Source organism: Poecilia formosa, unplaced genomic scaffold (genome assembly GCF_000485575.1).
Source record: "Poecilia formosa unplaced genomic scaffold, Poecilia_formosa-5.1.2 Scaffold41, whole genome shotgun sequence".
NCBI lineage: Eukaryota > Metazoa > Chordata > Actinopteri > Cyprinodontiformes > Poeciliidae > Poecilia > Poecilia formosa.
This window is the reverse complement of record NW_006799980.1, coordinates 1,871,019-1,890,086: the sequence shown is the minus strand read 5'-3', so window position 1 is coordinate 1,890,086 and position 19,068 is coordinate 1,871,019. Positions and strand designations below refer to the sequence as shown.

The following is a 19,068-nucleotide window of genomic DNA, read 5'->3' as shown; positions in this document are numbered from 1 at the left end:
TAAGAACCCGCTAAGTCATAGGAAGCACACACACCACATACTGGGCTACAGGTTTCCCATAGGGGCGTTGGACGGTAGTCAGCACCACAAACAGACAGAAACGTCTCTAATTCACGCTTATCGTTGCATCAGGTGAGGTGCGCTTTCTGGCGTTGGGATCTAGCAGCAGAGGACGTAGCAGATTTTTTTTATTTATTTTTATTTGGAAACATCAGACTTGTCTGATCAAAGGAGCAACATAAGTCGTCCTGCATTAAACTAACTCCCCCCTTCTTGTCATTTTTGATCCTTTTATCCTATTGTAAATTAACCCAGCGCTGCATCATGAAGAATTTACAATTCCCACTTACGTCCCTTTTCTCATGTAGATGAGCTTTTCTATAAGATATCTCCATCTTGCCCTGCGTTCTTTAAGGGAAGCGGAAAAGGGGCACAGCAGGGAGCCAGAACTCATCCGGAATTGTTTAGAAGCTATACAGACAACTGGCGCACTGATTCGCCGTGCGCGTTTGGCTCGCAGCTCTTCTGAACGCATTCAGTTTGCCCCAGTTGAGAGAAAGATATGCATAGATGCATATGCGTGTTCATATGCGTGTGTGTGTGTGTGTGTGTGTGTGTGCGTGTGTGCGTGTGTGAGTGGTTGTGCAGTAAGCGATGAGGGTAATGGTCCCATTCATAGTGGAGGAGTCTGAGGCGACTCTTAACAAGGAGTAGCTGTCTTGAGAGTGCTAAGCCTAAGTGCAGAGGCTTTTCCACCAGAGCTTAGCGAGTGATATTCAAATGGCTTAAAGATTCATATCCTCCCTTGCAAAAGATTGAGATGTCACACTTGTAATGGCAGATCTGCGTGGTTGTCACAAGTCAGACGTATTCTCAAGACCAAAAAAAAAAGAAAAGATTGATTTACCCTTAGGGAAGAACTGAGTGACTTATTGGCTAGGAACTTGGAAGAACACTGACCCTATGCTCAAGATTTGGCCTTGATGTGTACTTGTGGATGGTATTTACTTATTTATTTTTCAAGTGGCATGTAAAATTTCATGTTTACAGTAGGATTGGAAATATGAAAAAGCACTTTTTAGCTATAGCTATCCTTTTTAAGTGACTCAACTGAGACAGCCACCAGCAGACTGTCAGATTGCGACCATGATCAGCCCTGTCAGTCAAATCCGCTCTCGGAATTAAAATAGCATAAACTGGAAAACAAGCAGGTCCAAAAATAGCATACTGTATACAGAGTAGGCTCGTACATTGATTGTATATACAAAGCAAAATCTAATGGCATAAATAAATCCTAAAGTTGAAGTTGCAGCAACTTCCTAAAGTATTCACCCTCCTTGAACATTTGTACATTTGGTCACACAGCAACCATAAACCTCAATATATTTTTTTTGTTTGTTTGTTTTTTAGAATTTTAGGTGATAGGCCAAGACAAAAAGCATCAGGTAACTTTAAACCTTTGTCAGATTTGGACTTCCACCTAAAGTTTTAGGTCTGGCAAAGAAACAATCAGTCCAGAGTCCTATGACGACCCTGAAGGAGACGCAAACAACCACAGCTCAGGTGGGATCTCTGTTGGCAAGACATTTGCTCGACATAATACCATCAAGAATGCCATCCCCACTGTGACACACGGTGGTGGTGGCAGCATCATGCCACCATTTTTCTCTTCAGCTGGATAGATTTCATGGGAAGTTGGATGGATTTAAATACAGGGGAAAATAGGAAGAAAATCTGCGAGAGAAAGCAAAAGACTTGAGAAACGGGCGAGAGGATAGTCTCGCAGTCACAACATCACACCTAAACATACAGCTGGTGAAATGGTCCAGTCAAAGCTCAAACCCAAGTCTGAGATCTGGAGAATATTCAAAGTTATGGATTCATTTGTTTTGGTTTGGTGCACAAAATACGCTGAAGTTCATAGTTGCGTTGTGACACGTTGAGAGAAAGGTCAAAGGATAGGAATACTTCTGCAAGTGTCTGTATGTCATTTTTTTGTTTTTGCTCACCAGACATGTACCACAATGGGTGCGTTCACACTGCAGCCTGAAGTGACTCAATTCCGATTTTTTGGCAATTCCGATTTTTTGGCAATTCCGATTTTTTTGCCGGGGCCGTTCACACTGCCAGAAAATGCGACCTGTATGCGTCCTGCAGTGTAAATGGGCAAACGACCTGAAGTGTCCCGCATGCGCAGTAGAGGGCGCAATAGCGTCAGCGTTCTAAGTGTTCTGCCAACTGCCATAAAAAGAAGAAGTGCTCAGTGTTTGCGGAAGTAAACATGGATGCTAACGGTGGAGCTTAGCTTATATATTGAAGTTGTTATCGGCCGGAGCAGCATATTAACAACTTAATTCTCATATAGTCCATCATGGTTGTTGTTTTTCTTCCCGCTTGCGCGTATCAGGACACAGAATAGTGAGATTTGTTTAGCATCAGTGACGTTCAGTTCGGATGAATGCGACCTGGACGTTAGGTCGCATTTGAATCGGATACGTATCGGATATGGGTCACATTCGAAAAAGAATCCGACCTGTGCTGTTCACACTGCCATGAAAAGATCGGATACAGGTCGCATTACGTTAAAAAAATCGGAATTGAGTCACTTCAGGCTGCAGTGTGAACGCACCCAATGCCGTTTTCAAAATCTTTTGAAGGGAAACGGTGAAGAATCCCGAAGAAGCAGATGAGATTTGCTGGAGAAAATAATTTAGGTCAGTTTGAGAATCTGCCCTCCATCCAAGAGAAACGGCATTCTCCACTGGAGCTCGGTATCTGCAGAGGGATCGGCTCAAACTGCTCCCTCCACGTAGGTAATTGCGGTTGCAGATGGCAAAACGGTGGAAGTTTGTTTGGAAGTCATTGTCGGCGTGCATTTTTTCAATTCTCATGCTTTCCAGAAAGCAGCGTTATCTGGAATCTGGTAGCCAGCAGGGTGGCTTATCCCGACTATAAATATTTTCAAAAATCACGAATCGCAGCTGTAAAGTCTCTGTGTTCACCAAGAAAGCGCACGCTTAGTCTCAGAAAAATGCAATCATTGAAGATTAGGGCAAATATTGGCAAACTGCTACAGCCTCACACACAAAGCTAACTGTAGTCATTAGCGCTCCCCTACATGTGCTGTAGTCAGAGTTCACACAGCGCTGCTTTGCTCTGTGTGAGGCCTCCTTTATGAAATTAGGAAACTATGGGGAAACGAAGTAGAACAAAAGTTAGCAGATAGCTTGCTGTGGTGCTTATTGCTAACACAGGGATCATTAGTGACACAGAAATGTAAGAGGGAGTTCCAGCTGCAGTTGTTTTTAGAGGACGGTGAAAAGCGTCTGTGTCGGCGTTCTCTGTTTTTTCTCCTTTGCGTCAAATCTCAAACCTTTACAACTTTTTAGCCGTCACAGAAGTCGAATCAAATAGGTGCTTCCTTTTGTTGTGGTTGTTGTTGTTTTTCTGCTTCAATACGTTTGACTGCCGTTGCTTTGCATGCAGACAAAGCCGAAGGTCCCTTTCCTTTTTTTTTTTGATTTTTGCCTTTTTCTGCCCTCCGACTCTCTTCCCGTTGACTGATGTTCAGAGAGTGTCCTCGAACAGTCGCCCTCCAGTGCAGCTGCACATAAATGCTCGCTCGCGAGTATCCACCTTTGCCTTTTCGCTTCCTGGGGGACGAACACACACAAAGACAACGCAGGCATACTGTTTGCCTGCCCCCCCCTCCTGATCCTTCTATTCTTTCAACCTTTTCACAAACGCACCCAGGGAGTGTTAGTTTTTTCTCTCTCTCTCTCTCTCTCTCTCTCTTTCTCTCTCTCTCTCTCTCTCTCTCTTCTTACCGCATTTACCAAGGTCAGGCTGAAAACGTATAATTGCGTCTGTTAATAAAATCCAAACCTTTGATTTTAGGTCTTACTTTGTTTGCTTTAGAAATGTTGCAGAGATAAAAAGGAAATAGATTTTATTTCAGTAGGTGTGTAAGGCAGTCAAAAGCTGTAAGTCATACTGTCAGTAGATCTGCTGAACAAACATTTTTGGTGTAGTAGCACAAAATGTACACATGGCTCATCTCAATAAAGTAGCTTAGAGTTGTACATCTCATATCACTACACGGAGAGTGTTACACTTCAGATAGTTTTTCCACTTAATTTTGACATACAATGAGTTTCCTGATGTGACATTTGTTGTCGATCGGTTGTTTTTGTGGCAGTTTTTCCTTTCGCTCAACTTTCCCACTGATATGCTCTGAAGCGTCACTTTCGAACAGTCATCCTCTGCATTGAGAGTTTGTGGCTCACCCTTTTGGTTCGTGTCAGTGTCTGTCGTGTCCGTCAGTGTCTTCTCCATTTCCAGCATAAGTAAGTGCTCAGAATATGTATTTCTATGTGTTTCGTTTAACTTTTTTTTAAAATCGGATTAGTGAAATAAATGTTTCTTATTCTAATTGATTGAGATGCACCTGCATGTGATGTCTTGCTCCTTTCCTCCATATGTTCCTCAGTGATGGTAACTTTATTGAAGTCTTGATTTTTTTCTTATATATATATTTTTTTGTTGTTGCACAGCTGGTCCCCCTCACTTATTCATAAGCTCACCCCGGAGCTCATCAGATATTCATAAACGCTGAGCGTTTGGAGTCAAACACCCCGATTAGGCCGTTCTGGAAGTCAAAGAGCCCTTCCAGATGTACACCGTTATCGGCGGGTCAAAGGCTCCTGCTCTGTTATTGATCTCTGCATCGCCGCGGGGGCGGGGTGCGGGGCCGGGCGGTGGATTTTTCAATTTCTGCCGTGTTAGTTCAAGCACACCTCGAAAATAACACACCGCCACGTCGCTCTTTCATGATGAGTGAGGCGTGTGAAGCGCTCCCATGCGCGAAGCGTGCGTGAAAACCGAGCTGCTCCTGGCACAGAAGATGTAATATAATTTCTCAGCACATCAGTGCAGATATGCGGTGTGCGCTGTGACAGTTGCCGTAGGTCACACTGTCAAGGATTCTTTGCATTTGATCCATGGCATGCATCATTACATTGTGGGCTGCTTCTCTTGCTGCGTAGAAAGAAAGAAAAAATAAAATAAAAAATGGAAATACATATCGGTGTAACCTTCCACTTTGGCTTCGAATGCTTGTGTTCAAACCTGAGTTGAAATGGCCGTGTATGCTGGGCTGCCACTGGCTGTGCCAAGATGAGCAGAGCTAATGCATCCCGTGTGGACATGTGCAAATCAGCTTCTTATTGAACTTCAGCCTAAGAGGGAAAACTTTCTTGAAAAATGTACTGCCCAGGTTATTTGTGACTCCTTCTGATGACAGTGCACTTGTGCACAGCTTCTCTCAGCATTATTATAAGGTGGAGAGCCACAGTTCCATAATGTTTAAGCAAAGTATTTACAACAGAAAAGCAACACGTAAGCCTACTTCTTACTAAGATGTTAGCACATATGAACGATTGGATATATTTATGATATTATTTGCAACTGATTTTCTTTTTTTTGTTACCGAAAATTACACAGAACTGTTGTGTGTGAAGAAGAAAAAAGAAGCGTAATTGTTTTATTTCGTTCTTTGGCATCTCATTAAAACAACTTTGAACTTGTAAGAACACTGGGATTTAAATGTTTGCAGGTCTTAAAACCACCTTATTCTCTCTTAAGGTGTTAGTTTTGATTCTCTAATCGGGGAGCCAGTAGGTAAGATAATAGTTACCTGTAGCGGAGAGATATATCAGTCAAATGGTACACGTCATTCTAGCTTGGTGGCTTTCGTTACGCCGTCTGTTTATTTTCATTCAGAAACCTCAAGGTGAAATCATATCATATTTTTTGCATTTCAGGTAAGGGAAGTAGTACAGATACTAGTCTGAACTGACCTTGTAATACTGGAAACCAGCCAATCAATGAATTCACTTCATTTGCAGGCTTAGTCGAACGTCTAAGACAAATGGATGGCATAAATATTGTAGCTGATGGCATGCCCTGCTGGTTGCTAATCTTAGCAATGCCTCCCACATCTCTCCACTGCTACCCCTCTGCGCGCGCACACACACACACACGCACACACACACACACACACATACGTGCAGACATGAGATGCACTCTATCTCCTTCCCACCTCTCCTGCTGAGAAAACTTGGGGTACCACAGGTGGATTACCAACAACATCATTTAGTGCTGCTGGCTAGCCAGTTCAGCAGAGTAGGACAGAGAAGTGGCACATCACAGCAGTTATCATCCCGGTAGTCGAGCACTAACCATTTTTTTTTTTTCCCCCTCCCGACATACTTGCTGGAAACTGAGAGTGGAATGAACTCGCTAAAAAAACATACATGTGAGGCAAGAACACACATGCACCGTCACATGGAAACAAATGAGCTCTCGCTGCCGTTCGCACCCTTCATTCGGCACAACAAGGCACTCAATCATGTCGCAACTCCTCCAAGCACCTCGCTAGATTACCACATTGTTGTTGTTCCTCTGTTTCCAAAGCCGCGGCCGCTGGAAGGCTGCTTAGTCTGGTTAATAATGCACGTGCGTGTGCCGCGTGTTTGTGTGCAAGTCTGTTCATTAGGCAGGCCCAATTGTAGGGCCAGATGGCAAAGCGAGTCTGTTTAATTAAAACCATTCATATTTCAAGAGCGGAGCGGCAGCGAGCGCTGGTCTTAGGTCTGATTTCCCTCAAGTTTGGTGCAGGGATGATGGGGCCTGTTGGTATGCCCGCCGCCGCTCAAACGGAGAGAAGCGGCGTAGCGAGAAATCACCCAGCGGAAGGCGCGCACGCCCGCGCCATCAATCAGTGTGTTGCGCACAACTCCGCTCGCCCGTCGCCTTCCCCCCAAGGTTACAGCCCCGTGGTCGCGGCCAGGAGTAAAAAAAAAAACACTACATTGTTAATCGGGAAATTAAAAGCGGGGCAGGAATGAAAGAGCCGACAATCGGCTCGGCGCGCTGCGAAAAGGTTCGGTGGCTCGTGCATTTTGCAGCAGGGCTTGCACTCTGCGTGTGTGCCTGCAGTCATGGTTTTGTGTCTCTCATTCATTTCCATCTGTCCCCTTAGCCCTCACCCTTTATTTCTCTTTGTGATATCTTTAGGCGAGAGGCAACAGCAAGGGAGATAGAAATAACAAGAAAACCTGGAGAGATGATGTGAGAGAAACCACTAGGGGGAACGTAAAAAAAGGGAAGCTAAAGGAAGAAGGAAAAAAAAAAGAGTGAAAGGGAACACACTGCATAGGAGCCCAGGAAATGGATTGTAAGATAGGAGGCTGGGAAGAGACCAGGAGATAGAGAGGACATTAATAGAAAAAGGAGTGAAATAGAGAATGGGATGCAAGGGGGGAAAAAAAAACCCTGAGGGATGGAGGTTACATGAGCGGAGAAGTTGCCAGCAGGGAGTGGTGGTTGACACAGGAGTGATTGATCACTGCTGAGCCGGAGCAGGCAGGTATTCAAATTATCCCCCAGTGTCACATCCACGGTCTCATCTTCCTCTCAGTCTCCCCACACAGGCACTGCGAAGTCCCATCATTGCAATCTTAACCCCGGTAGCATGGCACATTTGCGGAATGAAGCCGGAGAAAAGCACTGCGGCATTATTTATGCTTCCATTAAAGTGTAACACAAGCTACCTGCTCATTTACCTCAGCCCGGTCACGTTGTGGCGTTCGGGGGTCTCGGAAAGGGGCTCTCTGAGGACTTTGACACAACATGCAGGAGGAAGGAGAATGAATCTTGGTTTGATTTGCCGGAGGAGGACACACGTACAGAGCGCTCTGTCTGCTTTTTTTGAAATCACACAGTTGTTTAACCTTCCGCCGACCTTGAAACTTGGGAACGCGACAGAGCCGCGGCTCTGCTTGGGCGTTATAGATTATTTGAAGATCTATTTTTGAGCTTTTCTGTTCATGTCATAAATACGTATACTTGCTTTGCTCAATGGTCTCTATAATGCTCCGTGTTCAGTAATATTGTCTTTCTAACCTCTGAGGCCCTCACTGAACAGCTGTATTCATACCGAGATTAAATTGCACAGGTTAACTCTATAGACAATGTCTAAAGGAATTATTTGCACTACATTGCATTTAGGGATATCACAAGTAATAGTAAAGGGGGCTATTATTTGTAAAAAATATTGATAAAAAAACCCAGATTGCTTTGTGTTGGTCTATTATGTCAAATCATAATAAAACACAGGGACTTTAGCAATTGCTAAGTTTCACATTGGGAGAAAATAGCCGAACCCACAGAGATAAAAGCTGGTCATTCCATTTATTTCCTCAATAAAACCCTATTTTACGCTCATTTATAGGTTTGTAGTAATCTTTTGGAAGTCTCTCCAAGAGGTCTATATGCTTTAATGTTCAAAAAGGGGTTTATTTTTATCGCGCCGCATAGCGACTCCACCTCTTGCCACCTGCTGTCTGAAACGCTCCATTTAAGCTTCTGTCTCTTTAAGGACACCTGACAGAGATTATAAAAGCCATCAAGCTGCTTTGCAAACGCCGACTGTGAGGAAAGCGTTACATCAACGCAATCTGCTTTTATGCACTGTGTACGAAAAGTAAATGTTGGTTCTGCTACTACAAAGCAGCCATGTTGTTTTAGAAAAGAGTTTTTGTTGGTTTTTTTTGTTTGTGTTTTTTCAGAGGGGTTTCAACGAAGGTTGACAGTGGCATTTCCGCGTGGATGCTCAGACGAGCATTTCGTACCGGAGTGGATATCCAGGGCACAGTGGAGACATGACTGTGATTTCAATGAGGGCCTGCAGTCATTTACACAGGCATGTGCGTTTTTTGAGCCCTTTTTTTTTTGGTGCAACGAAGCGGCGACTTGCAATTTGGCTCGTTTTCAAATGACTCGGGTATTGGTTCGATAAACCAAATGAAATCTTTTAGTTTTTTTTTTTTTTTCCTTTTGCTGTGGCTAAAATTTAGTGCACCCAAGCTTTTTTTTTTTTCTTTCTTCTCGCCACTCGCCCTTTAGCAACGGTATGTTTGTCAGGTGTAGTGCTAGTGTCTGAAGCAGTGGGGTGGTCTTCGTCGAAGTCAATTAAACACCTCCGAGGTCACTCAGCCAAAGCCTCCCCACTGTCCCGTCTCTGTCCCCTCTTTTTTTTTTTTTCCCTCTCCAGATCTCTCCCTCTTTAGCCGACTTCCTCTCTTCCTGGTTGTCATTAAGTTTCTTCTCTTTTGCGACAAAATCCGGTTAGGATTCCGTGCATGACCAGGACACGGAGGAGGTGGGGAGGGAGGGAGTCACATTTGCTTGAGCATGTTGGAACATCAGGTGTGCAGCACTGGGACGCAGCGGGTGCCCGTGTCTCTCCCTGTGTGTGGTCTATTGCATGGGAAAGGAATGCCAATAATCCGTTTTTTTTTTTTTTTTTCTCACAAGCCGCAAGGACGTATTTGTTTATCGGAACGTGGGCCAAGCTTCCTTAATTTTTTATGTGTCTTTTTTGTACGTGTGCGCATACGCACCCTGTGTGGTGACTTCGCACCACATACGTGTCTGTACAATGAAGGGTTTTCGCCCTTTGTTTGTTTTTGTTTTTTTTTGTTTTTTTTACTGTTGTTTTTCCCTCACTACAGGGAATTTAAAATCACAAACAGAATTCAGGAAACAAAATAAAATAAAACACATTCAGGTGTAGACATGCACTACAGGCCAATGCCAAGCCACGTCCACTCATACATTCATTCATGCATTTGCCAAACATACAGCACTTTATGTGCAAACATTGTCGCTCGCTGCCCTTTCTTTGTATCCCTCTCTCTCTCTCCCTTGTACACACACACACGCACACGCAACCCCCCACACACACACACACACACGCACGCACACACACACATTTGGCCAGAGTATCCCTGCTGGAACAAATTCTCCTCTCACTTTTGAAAACTTGTACACGAGTCTGCACTGATCATAAAACACAGAACATTTACATGACTACAGAACTTTCTGGGTGCTATAAAGTAAACAGAGTTGAGCTAGCTGGCGCTAGATCTGACCGATGCACATTAATGTGTTTTTTTTTTTTTTTTTGTCTACATTTACCAGGTTTTGCAAAAGAAAGGAAAAAAAAAAAAAAAAAAAAGCCTTGTAATTGTGGACGTGAGAATGAGTTTGAGTGCCTTCATGACCTTTAAAGTTGAAGTTGCAAATCGTATCCGTGTGTCTGTGAATATGTACAGTATGAGCCGACTTTGTTCATGTTATGTCTTCTTCTGTTCTTCTCTGGTACATAATGTTTACCTGGCTCCCAGCAAGTTCAACTTTGACCTTTTTCCACCATCTACAACTTTCATAGTAAAGAATCTTCCTGTAACATAGTTGAAAAAAGCCCCCCGCTCCAACTCCACACACACAGACACATACTTACACAAATACAAATGTCTGACATATTTACATCTTTTTTTAAATTATTTTTTATTTTTTTATTGTGGATTATCCCACATGTCCCTGTTTACAGAACAGCTTGCACACCCTTTCTCCATCACTGTAGACTGGCATTCCTTCTGGGGAACTGGATATGCTTTTTTTTTTTTTTTTTTTCAGAAAACCCTTGACTTTGCCAACAGCGTCGGCTGCTACTGCTAATTGACAGCAATTACGTGGCATTATTTGGGAATTTGACATCATGTTTTTCTTTAATCGGACCAGTTTGATGACTCAAAGACACAGCTAAGCGCTGTAAATCTGTCAAAACACAGACAACCAAATGCTGCCGGCTTTATGCGAAAAGCTAATGACGTGTGTGTGCGTGTGTGTGCGTGTGTCTGCATGTGTGTGCGTGTTTGCGTTTTTATGTGAAAGAATATCCTTGGTGTGTCTTTTGGAGTACATGACAGAAGGAGCACTCAACATTCCGCTGCTACAGGCAGAGTACGCTTCATTTTCGCCTGATAATGGACAAAAATGGATGAAATTAAGAAGAAAGGAGATGCGGAAAACATAAACAACAATTAAAATAGGTGAAACGGCCACATAAAACTGGCAACCTAAAATGCATACATCTCATTTAAAATAGTTATCCAAACTAACACGGCCCCACTTGAAAAATGAATCGTCTCCAAACTGGTTATGCCCGCCTTGGTGATTACAACTGCTATAAAAGTATTGTAGTAACTGGCAATGTTAAGGATCTTTACCCCTACTTCTCAGCAGAAGTGTTTAAATTCAATCAAACTGAAGGGCTTTAAAGCATCGATCAGATTTCTTGGATTTGACTAGGCCACTCCAAGCCTTTTTTAAAGCTAGACATTGGTGGACTTGCCGGTGTGCCTCAGGTCACTGTCCTGCTACACACCCAGAGTGTGCTTAACTCTAAGGTTAGTCAACTAGTGGCCAGACATCCTGCCTTCAGGACTGAATATTCAATAAATGACACCAAACCACTCAGATCTTGAAGCAGCAAAACGTAAGACTGTTTCTGACATGCTTTGTTTTACGCCGGAGGCGACTGGAGGTAACACCTTTCAAAAACACAATTTTGTTTAATCAGCCTACAAACAGATTAACCATCTTAGAGATCACCAGGATGTTTTTTTTTTTTTACAAATTGCTAAATGCGACCTTGTGTTCTTCTTTTAGTCCTCAGTGGCTTTTGCGTAGGAAATCTCCCATGAATGCAATTTCCGCCCAGACTTTGTGTTAGTAGAGAAGAACCAACACCCATGCTGTACAAATGAGATGAGCGACCTCATTGTGCTTTAGTCACAGCTCTGTGTTCTTTCATGACCTGTTGCGCTGGTTGTCAATGGGGATTTTTGGAGTAAGTTTATTGTGCAGGCCACTTCTACGGAGGTTTGCAAACTTGTTTCACGTTTTCTTCATTCCCTGATAATGACTCTGTGGTTCACTAGAGTCCCAGTGGCTTAGAAATGGTTTAGTGATTAATTATTTAACAAACTTGGGCGATAAATGTTTTACAAGGGCTGATTTAGACATCTCTTTTCTTGAATAAATGCAATCATTTAAACAGAAAAAAAAAACAAAACATTTTACTAGCTAAGTTTATCTTTGACAATAGAATCGCTGTGACAATCTTAAAACATTTAGCAAAACAAAAAAGAAATATGAGGGGAGATTGCTTTTTTACAGCCGTGCATGCAACGTATTTGCTTCATCCTTTGGTATTGCAAACATAAACGACAGCTGACCCTGCTTTGTTGTGGCTGCTAGCACTGTTTGCGTCTCGCACATAAGGAGAAACTTACCAACGGTATTCTCTTTAATCCCTCAGCATGCGCACACTTAAAACTTTGAAATTATTGGCACGAAGCACACAGGATTAGAGAGCCAGAAGAGAGCAATTGGTCCAGAACTACTTCTTCTGATTCCATCCTAAGAGTTTAAGAAAAAAACAAAAGAATGCAGATTTACAGTGGGACAGGATTGATAACATTTTAAATGAGAATACGGATTAGACAAAAGCCACAATGCAGAACGCAATGGTTATACTCTTTCCAGATTTGAAAAAAAAAAAAGGTTTTATGACAAGTCACCTGCATTTCGGCGTCCAGTACTTTGCTGTAAAACAGTATTTTAACATTTCATCCTGAATTTAAGACACTTTATGCAATGTCGTCGGCTTTAAATGCTTAAAAGTCTTGTTTTAAACACTGTAAAAAACAATGTGATGTGACTTTTTTTGGAATTTGTATTATCTTGTATGATTGAGGATATTGTATTTAAGTCGGTGTATTTTCATATTTTAAAGTATGGAGCACCTGGTCACTTTTAATGATGTTATATTCCTACGTATTGTGTGTTCATGCAATATTTGTTTGAAACCAAATCTACCCAAGAGTATAAATAAGGTTGATTTCAAGTCTTTTGCTGTGATTCATCAGCGTATTAACAATCCTGTCCCTTCAACAGTTTATACTGGCCACACATGGGGATTTTGTTCCAACTGTCTTCCGCTACATACTCTGTAGAAAACCATTTGTTACCCTGTTTACTAATTGTGTATAATTTCCCTTTTTTGGATGGATTTAGGTGCATATCCCAGACAAAGCAGCATCCAGTAACCACCCAGATTTGAACCTTAAATATGGGAGACATAAACCATGTGTTAGTCTCTTGGGGAATTAGAGAGAGCGGTTTGATTTCCCCTCGTAAAGTTCCTAGGTCATAACGAGCATCCGCGAAAAGCTGGTGAGTGAAAGTTGGAAGAGGCGTCTTAGTCAGCAGATATGCTACTAATCCTTAATTAAGTGCTCATAGACCGAATATTGGCTGGTTAAGAGGTTTGCAGAAAGGAAGATATGCGTGTTTGCTCAAGCGTGAAGGCATAGTGAAATTGTACGTGCAATTCCCCCCCTCCCCACACACACACACACACACATGAATGTTACTCCAAACAGGGGGACGCACCGAAAAAGTGCAACCACAGCCCCACCAGAACCCGTTCCCTCTCCGTTACTCGTCTTGCCTCTCAGCTCCTCCCCGCTCTTTGCCTTATAAAAATAGATGAACGCGTGTAACAATGGAGGGAAGGGGGCAGGGGGTGGGATTATCCTCCTGTGTTCTCCCCTCTCTCCGTCTCCCTCTCTCTCGCCTAACATCTTTGAGGACACCGTTTAATGTGTCTCATATGTTTTGGGGGAGCAGGGAGGGAAGAGGACGCGGCGAGTAGGAGGTGGGTTGAAGGGACGTACGTGGTGAAGGATTAAAGTAAAGAGCAAACGCAAAAGAGGTGAGACTCTCCGGCATGGCCCGTGGCGGTTGCTTTCACGGTCTCCCCGCGACGCACGCCGTAACCTTTGACACCGCTAGTGCTCGGGGCTTCATAACAGCATGTGCACGCATCTCTATGTGCAGGAGGCTTAGCACACACACACACACACACACAAAAATAAGAGCTCACTAATACTTTGGCATTAAGATTTTGCAAGTGCACCCACCTGGAGGGGCAATATCTCCCTGAAAAATCTACTTGTGAAGGAATGTTATATTGACTTCCCTTAAGCTGGAATTTTTCAGGCGATTATGCTCAAGGATACAGTGAGTCACCAAGAGTCACACTGTGCATGTATCAAAGAATAAATCTCTCCCCCCTCCTCCCCTTTCCAAATCCAGTACTGCACATTTTTTTTCTTTTTTTTCAAATTCAAAAGGAAAAGGCATGCTCTGTATTTTTTTCATAACCCTGAACAATCCTTCTCAGTCACAGAGTGACTTAATGAATAAAAGGCCTTTCTTTTTATTCTGTCCATTGTAGCAGTTTCCCTGGCGACTGCGAGGCATGAAATCCTCGTAGCTTTAGGCATTAGCAGCATGCATCTTTTATGGGACCCCGGTCGATGTTGCTTAGGTTTGCTTTTTGCGTCCAGAGACCGAAAAAGAGATGAGACGCGTCGTCGTGCATTGTTGACCTATTTAAAGCATGGTTTACGGCCGAACCGCCCGCAAAATTCAAAAAAAAGAAAAAAAAAGCCACGGAGCATTTTTATTGTCTGACAGATGGAGGATTTTATTTGTAGTGACTTCTTTGCTGATAAAAAAAAAATAATAATAATACATTTTGCTGCTTGATAAAAATCCTTAAAAAGTTTTGGAGCGCCTAGTAGAAGAAAGAAAAAAAAAATCACAAGTCAAAGCTTAAAGTCAAACTAGAGCAAAGTCAAAAGTAATAGAGCATTATGGTTTAAAGAAAGAAAGAAAGAGGAGAACAGGTTTGGTTTGATGCAGTAATAGTTGTTTTTCTTTTTTCAACCACAACTGACAGACAAAACACAAGGTGTTCTCCAAAAAGGCTGTTTTTGTAATGCTATGAACCATCTTTGATCTGTAGAAAGTCTCCACCAAGCAGTTTTATGAAGAAGAAGTAAAAAAAGAACACATTCTGACATGTTTAAAAAGCTGCTTTGGATCCGCCCCTGAAATAAGAGATGAGCTGAGCACAAACCACCCAAACTTTACATTAACGAGCCAATAATTTAGCTACAGTAGCCTGGTTACAACCTTATAAAACTAAATGTAAACAGTAAACCTTATATTTATCTGTGAAGTCCATTAATTGTTAGTGATTTATTGGATTTTCCACAATCCTCAGCATAAAGCTAACACTTAGCACTTAGCGCTCAGTTGCAATCATGCTAGCTATGTTGTGATAGATATTCTGCGACTTATAGTTGTGCCTATGTGGGTAATTATTCTAAAACATGGATAATTATTCCTCATTTTGCTTTATTTTTGTCTTTATAGTTTCATTCGTTCTGCCAGAGGCAGACATCTTTTTCCTTGTGTAGAAATGTGTGTTATCTGTCAACTAAATTTGATGCATTTTCTTAAGCAGCTATCTTCCTTATAGATATTTCTTACCTTCATGTTAATAGTTCCTTCTCCTCTCTCTTTGAGGGTTTTTTTCTTTAAAGCCTAAAATGAAATGTCACCAACAGAACCCCTATAGTAGAGAGGGGGGAAAAAAAATGGGCTCTGCTGACAGCTCGGGAATTATTTTTTGGGGGGGACCACGCACCATTTCACTCTCCTGCTGGGATGAAAATGCGTTTACATCCAGTTATAGAAGTCCTGAGTCAGCTTTGTGCGCCAGAACTTGACAGTTTCTTTTTTATTTTTTTTCCCCTCCCTCGAATGAAAGTTAACGCCACCACATGCCTCCTTGTAATCTCACCTCCCCCACCATGCCTCCAGGTGCGACTTCACCCTCCCCTCCTTTCTTTTCACCAGGTCAAAGAATGAGAAACAAACAAACAGAACAAAAAAAAAAAACAAAAAAAAAAAAGAAAAGAAAGATTCCTTCCGCCTGAGAGTGCCACTTGCCGTGGCAGCTGGCCTTTATATCTGCAGTCACCTTAACAAAGCAAACACTCTTAATGACCGCATTGCTGACGGTGACGATGAGGAAGGACCAAAGTGGCACCCAAAAGCCCTACATTTGAACCACAGAAGAAAAAGCGCCCGACAGCCAAACCGCGTCACCAGCGGACACAATCAAACAGAAGTAACGCGACACCGAGTGCAAACAATGGCGGTAAATGCAGTGTGGATTTGATGAGGGAAGGCCAGGTGAGTTGTCCCCCCCCCCTCTCTCCCTCCCCTCCACTTCCCCTCACATCGCCCCTGCCTCAACCCAGGGGCTTACAAAAGATTAACCCTTTAAACAAAAGCAGTCAGGGCACACCTGTTTTCGTACACTTGTGGCAAAGGGTGTGATTCCTGGCCTTTTTTGTTTGTAGTCCTGCCAGGAGACTAATGGCTACCTCGAAGGCTAAAACCACAGCATTTATCTTGTCTGTAGCCCAAGATAACCCCGAGGCAATCACCTTAGCATGGATTGTTGGACTAGTCACAAAAAAAAAAAGAAACGCCTCCACCAGGAACAGGAGTGGGTATGTTGTAAAAACAAAATAAAATAAAAGTAATGTTGAGATAGAAAGAGTTGATAAAAGGAAGTGCTTCACACCTTTCCTCATCAATTTCTGCTGTCATATCGCGTCGATTCATTTTGGCAATTTATTTTTACTTTTTCTATTTAAAAAAAAAGAAAAAAAAAAGAACTTCAACTTTTGTCAAGCGAGAGAAGAGACTGACACGGCGACAAAAGATCGGATGCGCCCCCGCTGCCGACGAACCGCCCGAAACGGAGCGTCCTAATCTGCCGGTGATGTGCCAGCAAATCCTTTCACAATGCCCGCAAACATGGCACGCACAAAACACAATTCACGAGCGCCAACATCAATACGTATGTGCCGGACCAGATTTAAACACAGGCAGGGGGAAAAAAAAACAAACAAAAAAAAACAAAACGTCTCTCTTCATCTCCCTTCAAGTGAATGCCCTGAGATCAGCTCTTGGCAGCCTTTGCAACACGCACCGTATTTGGAAGTCTCTGTGACAGGTGTGAGCTGTTGTGTTTGCAGGGATGCTGCTGGGAAGAAGCTTACCTCGGGCATACCAGCGAAGCAGGAGGCATCCAGGATGTGTAGGTATACACACGTTGCAAGAAAAAAATAAGAAAATGGTGTCGATAGAGAGAGAAAAAAAATAAGATTTGTGTTCAATTTAAACATGTTTAGAGGGGGGGAGGGGGGGTTTGGTTGCGACGGGCTCCTGAATCCCCCCTCGTTCATGTAAACATGGGCTGCAGCAAGCGGAGGAGAGTTGTTTAGCCTGCCGCCCACGTGCCATGTAATGCTTGAATTTGAAATTCTTCTGGAAGTGACAGATTGGGTTCACACACTGTGCTGGGAAACAAGTTACAGTCATTATCTAGTTATACAGAAGCCGTGGTGATAAACTCAAACTGCTCTTTGGGTAGTTCCTCTCATTTCGAGACCGTGTAGCGCACACACACACACACACGCACGCAAACGCACGCAAGCACACACTGGAGTCTGTTTGCCCTTTCGTGGCATTTTCGTTAACACATTTCTGAAATGCATCTATAAATATTTAAAGTCGAAAACCCACAATAAAGTCATTTGGTTTATTTTGAGGACGCCATGTGTGGAAAAGGTGGGTGGGGGGAAATATTTAGAGTGGTTTCTGACTCAAAAGGTTGCTGAGTGTAATCTGATATATTGCCTTAAGTGACGAGGTCTCAGAGGTTAAACGCTGAGCTTTTAAAATAAGAAAACAGTCGGAGAGTCTCGGTGTCCGGACCTCAGCTTAAGGTTTGCACCAGCTATTTTGACCTGTTGGCAGCTTCCACCGCAGGGAATGTAGATGCACAGTTTCAAGATGAAAAAAAAAAAGAAAGCTGTAGGTGATTTTTGAAGTATTGATAACAGTATTTGATAGTAGCAGTACGTGAGTTGTATTTCCAGTATTTTTACTGCATGTTTTATGAAGTAAGGGACTTGTTTTACCCCCCCTTATTTTTTTTTTTTCCGTGCTGTGAAAAAGTATTTTCCCCCCGTATAGATTTCACCTCCGTCCGACGATCCATATATTGACACAACCTGCTTATCTTTGTAGGGTCAAACTGTGTGTGTGTGTGGGGGGGGAGGGGGGGTAAAAGAAGGTGAGGGTGGATTTCTTCTATTTATGCTTTCTTGCGAGATATTACAGATGATCAAAAATGATCAATTGCCTGATTAGATACTCATGGCTGTTTTCAAATGTTGGCATCATTGCAGAGGGGACAAAAAGCTGTCCAAAAAAAAAACAACAAAAAAAAAAGAAACTAGCTTTATGTGAAAATATATCTTTTTAAATGGGTTAACTGTAATTAAATGAGAAAACTGAGCTTTTTTTTTTTTTTTTCGCTTTAGCAAGATCTAATCATGCAATAAATCACCTACACACAATGCTGTGAAGGACCGACTCCGTACAGGGCTGAGCAAAGTGCGGCGTTCAATGGACCCCATCTCTTACAACTGCGGGAAGGTTAACATGCAAATATATCACAAAGCAATACATAATCCATTAAACAAGACAAAGCAAACAAAATAAATACGAATAAAACGTCTATCAGCTGGAAAGGGCTTAAAAACCAAACTATTCATAAGGGTTTGAGACTCCAGTGACTCAACAATGAGTGCCATTATCCACAAGTGGCGAAAACATGGAGCTGTGATGTACGTTTCCAAGAATGGCAAGCCAACTAAAATGACTCAAGAGCTTTTTGATGCTTCATTAAAGTCATGAAAGACCTCTTTTGTTGTAATCTAAAGCATATTTTTTGACAAAGGACCAGGTTTTGATAGCTGGTTAGCTTTAATAAAGAAAATCTTCATTTGAAAAAAACAAAAAAAAAACAACCCTTTTTGCGATTCCTCTGATCATCGTCTGTGTTTTTACTTGAGAATCTGAAAGATTTTAGTGTGTCATAAAGTAAAGTAGGGAAAAATCGATAAAAGAACAAACACTGTCAAATTGCCATCGGTGGAAATTGTCTTTTCTTACAAAAAAAAAAAGCTATGGAGTTGATAATAAAAATATTGATGGATCTAATGGTCCACTTTGTTTACACTGAAAGCAGTGAGCTGGAAAAACAACATTGGGCGGGAGTTTTACGAGACCCCGAAAGTTAAGCCAACGGCGACACGCTCAGTAACTTGCTTTAACCGGTGGTGATTGGAAAAGCAGGGAAGAGATGGACCGATGGAC

At 42.5% G+C, this 19,068-nt stretch overlaps 1 protein-coding gene across 6 annotated transcripts in view; it reads left to right on the top strand.

Annotated features, from left to right (window-relative positions):
• Positions 1-19,068, top strand: part of pcdh7b (protocadherin 7b) — a 141,293-nt gene that overhangs the window by 72,369 nt on the left and 49,856 nt on the right. The window lies entirely within an intron of this gene.